Source organism: Hipposideros armiger, unplaced genomic scaffold (assembly GCF_001890085.2).
Source record: "Hipposideros armiger isolate ML-2016 unplaced genomic scaffold, ASM189008v1 scaffold_17, whole genome shotgun sequence".
NCBI classification, from domain to species: Eukaryota; Metazoa; Chordata; class Mammalia; order Chiroptera; family Hipposideridae; genus Hipposideros; species Hipposideros armiger.
Window position 1 is genome coordinate 4,797,535 of NW_017731367.1, and position 4,488 is coordinate 4,802,022.

Sequence of the window (4,488 nt, forward strand, 5' to 3'; positions counted from 1 at the left end):
AGCTACTACCTCGAGCCTCGTGTCCGTAAACGTGGAATCCACAACTCACTGGCTAGGACAGTGGCAGCCCGGATGGCCTCAGCTTCAGGACTAGAGAATGCAAAAGGCCTTGCTAAGGAGCAGGACGGGCGATGTCACAGGCTGAGATGCNCTCTTCGCCCCCTGTCACCTTGTCCCCACTCTGGGGTCCGGAGGAGGGACAGACTCTGCTCCCCCCTTGGGGACAGAGGAGCTACTACCTCGAGCCTCGTGTCCGTGAACGTGGAATCCACAACTCACTGGCTGGGACAGTGGCAGCCCGGATGGCCTCAGCTTCAGGACTAGAGAATGCAAAAGGCCTTGCTAAGGAGCAGGACGGGCGATGTCACAGGCTGAGATGCCTGAGCAGGGCGGCCGCACCCTGGCTGCTTCGTGGCCCTGTGAGGACAAGGGCCTCACCATCTTGGCCCAGCCATCCCGGGCGTGTAGCTGGCTTAGCGGTCTCCCCACGCGGCTGCAGGTGGCTGTTGCAGACGGAGTAGAGCCGAGTGGTCAATTCAGAAAGACCGTCCCCTGCTGGGGTCTCCTTCCCTGGGGAAGGGAGCCTTTCCCCGTGGGGGTTCCAGGCCTGGCATGAGGAGCTGGCTGGGCCCGTGACCTGGGCAGCGGCCAGTGGCACCTGCGTGCAGGGCAGGGGTGTCAGAGGGCTTAGGTGACGACTGCCGTGAAGGGCTCAGCACAGGGTCCGCTCCACAGGGTGGCAGTCGCTGTTCTCTGTCCTCGCCGCCCGCGCCGTCCTCCCTCCCTGCCCGGGGCCCCAGGGGACATCCTCTTCCTCGCCTCCCGCGGCGTCCGGTGGCTCCAGGCTCTCCTTGGCTTGTGGCCGAGTCGCTCCAGCTTCTGCCTTCACGTGGCTTCCGCCCCTTCTCCCACATCTTCCCTTCTGTCTCTCACGAGGACGCTTGTCATTGGAGTTGGTCCCCTCCCCGCCCCGATAATCCAGGGTGATATCATCTGAAGGTACTTAATTTGATTACATCTGCAAAGACCCTTTCTCCAAATGCAGTCCTATTCACAGAGGGAGCTGCCATACTCCCCACAACGCTCGGCCTGACATAGAAGTGGGGGTGTTTTGGGTCGGGAACCATGGTGGCCTGTTCCAGTGAAGCTGCCTGAGTTACAACTCGTTCTAAACACCCAGGGGAGCTGCCGCACCCCCATGTCCACTTGCTGACCTGCCTGCCCTCCGCACAGTCCAGCCTGCTGGGATCCCCCCGCGCTGGGCCTTCAGCCTGGCCATGGTGCATTTTCTGGTGACTCAGCGCCTGACACAGAGAAGCCATTCTGCCGAGACCTGGGGGCAGGCTCTCTGGCGACGCTGCTATCTTAGGGACTTTCCTGAGCCGGCGTCGCTGAGCAAGGGCAGGACCCTTCGAACCTTTGAGTTCACAAGTCAGGCAGCCTGATGTGGCTCAGGCTGCAGCCCTGAGCTTTCTGTCCTCGTCTGCGGCCTGAAGCGTTAGGACCAAGGACCCCAAGTTTCTTCTGCTCCCGCGGTCTTCACCCCGACTCTGCTTGGGGAACGCGGGTCAGGGCGATGAGCCAGCTGTCCACAGTGGGCGTTCGGGGGACAAGGGCCTGTCTGCACGCAGAGGGAACCCACCAGATGTCTCTTTATTCTGTGCACAATGGCGCCTCGCAGGGCATCCATCCATCAGGACCCCTCCAGCACCCCAGCACAAAGGCGCGACACATCACTCCGGCTGGGCCACGTTCTCACCACCTTCATGTGTCCTTTTGGGGGGCAAATAGCTGTGTGAGTGACTCCACTTTCCTTCCTGGGCAGGCTGTGCCAGGCCCAGTGTCCCCATTCAAGCCCTCCCCATGGCCCCCACCCCATTGTTTGGGGGGTTTTATATTCTCTCCCTTTTTGTGTATTGTTTTCTTGACAGACATTTATCTTTACTACAATAAGGTATGCTTTTCTCACCATTTTGTATCTTTTTTTGGGGGTAAGTGTTGTAATTGTCACTAAGAATAGTACTTTTCCTATTTAAATGTGACCAGGGGACGTTTAAAAGCAAAGCCGGGCCGAGGGCTCAGTGGCCTGGTCTTCTTCCCACCTTCACTTTTCTATCTTCTCTTTCCATCCTGTCCCAGTTGAAGCTTTCCTGACCAAACACACTGAATTCTCTATCCTTCACCGCAGAGTGGAGCTCTAAAATTCACCTTTTATTTTCTTACCCCCAGAAAAAGAAACGTTTGCTTCAAAATACCTTGTTATAATCTTCTTGGAACTCAAGGTTTGTGGGAAAGGCAAAAAGTTAACATTTTCTAAGTGGCTGCTTTGTATGACTTATGGTTGAGATAAAACATGAGGCCTTTTTACCCGTGTGGAGTTGGTCTGGCAAGGGATTTAAACAATGCACACTGTTGGCTTAGCCATATCTTTGAGAAATTAGGGGATAACGAGCGCCTACTCTGTGCCAGACACCAAGGTCGGCTCTTCAAATATCCCCTTCATCTCATTTAATCCTTGTGAGCTGTGAAGTGGGGTCTTTGTCTGCACTTCCACGGGGAGGGAGGCCCTGGAGCGGGCGTCTCGCGCTTTCAGGGAGCCCTGCGTCAGATCCGCGTCCCTCTGGCCCCCGAGTCTGCAGTCTCCTCCTGGTGCGTCACCACCGCCAAAGCCATTCCTTCATCCGCTCAGCGAGTCGTGGTGAGACGCTAGGCCTGGACCTACTGGAGGACAAAGCATGTGTGACCCTGCTCACGCGGGGCTCACAGCTCAGGGTGAGGCAGCGGGAAGCTGGAAATCACAAAGGAGGTGATTAGGGCTGTGACGAAACCCTGCACTGGGGGGACGCGGGGCTCCCTGGGGGCCGGGGCTCCGGCTCTGAGGACAGGGCATTAGAGGAGACCTGAAGATTTCGAAAGAGCTCGGTGGTCAGGGTGGAGAAGGGCAGGTGACAATGGCAGTGGTCAGGGAGCCTGAGGGACAGAAAGGGGTCCAGCGTGGCTAGCCCCCATGAAAAGGGGGCGGGGGGAAGGACGCTGGAGGCAGAGGCAGGGCCAGGCTCGGCAGGCCTTCTAGCCAGGGTGAAGGCTGGGGTTTCCTCCAGGGGCCGGGAGAAGCACTGGGCAGGTTTAGGCGGGGCAGTGACTTTTGAAGACTGTGGGGCAGGACGGACGGGTGGGAGGGAGGCGGGAGGCGGCTGGTGACTGAATCTCACGTTCACCATGCACCACAGTGTCCTCACAGCAAAACGGCCCGATGATGCAGAAATCTCACCTTGGCCGCGAGACAGGTTCTGGCTTCCCGTGCAAGTTCTCGCCCTGCCGTTCACGTCCACGTGTGGAAGGGGACTTGGCTGGTGTTTTGTAGAATGTCCCTCAATTTAGGTTCTTCAGGTGCTGTGCTCATGGTTAGGCTGGGGTTGTGGGGTTTTGGGGGGAGCCCACAGAGCCGAAGTGCCTGTCTCATCCTTTCAAAGGTACATGCTGTTAACATGGCTTGTCTCTGAAGAGGGGCGGGACATTTTGACTCCATAAATCTGTGCCAAGCAAGCGGTGGGCTCTGGGGACTTGGGAAGGTATGAGACAGGTCTCTGTCTAGGAGCCCCCAGCCTGGCGCAGAAGGGACAGAGACACACAGAAAACAATGACCAACGAGCACGGCCTGTGAGTTTCCCAGTGGCTGAGAGGGGCGAGGGCAGGAAGGGTAGGAGGTGTAAATGAACTGACCCCCTGTGGTGGGAGGGCTCAGACAGGGCTTTAAGCAAGATGCCTGGGCGGGCCTTTAAGGATGGACGGAAGTCAGTCAGGCAGGTGTTGGGGGAAGGGCCGTGCAGGCGACCATCAGCAGATAAATGGGTGTGGGGGCTGAGGCGGCTGGTGGGCAGGAACTGTGGTGGTTTGCATTGTGGGGGTACCGTGTGGGGATGGGACTTAGAAGGCCTGGGGGCCACCCCGAGGGTCACCCTTTCTGTAGGCTCAGGGGCTGCAGGAGGTGTCCAGGCCGTACATGGGCACTTGGAATCCACGTAGAGGAGGGATGTGATGAGGAAGCAGGTGGTGAGAGAGCGCAGGTGGGAGCCGGCTGTGGAAGTCTCCACGCGAGAGAGGAGGAGGACCTCAGCGAGGGCGGGCCAGCTGCCAGCAAGGGAGTGGGTGAGTGAAGAAATTAGAAGAAGACAAACAGAGCATGAAGTGGAGACTGGGGGCCAGCCTGAGACCTGAGGGAAGGTGACACCCTCCGCCCTCCAGGCTGGACAGGTGGTGGGGCGCATGTCCCCGCCAGGAGCTACAGGCAGGGAGCAGGATTCTGGTGGAGAGGAGGCACAGGATCAGCTCTGTGTGACAGAGGAGGGGGCTGGGCGTCTGCGTCTGGAGCTGGCAGAGGGTCAGGCTGTGTGTGTGTGGGGGTCTGTACATGGTGGTGGTTGTGGTGGTGGTGGGAGGTGACAGGCCTAGAAAGCGGGTCCTACAGCATGAGCATAGGGGATGGTC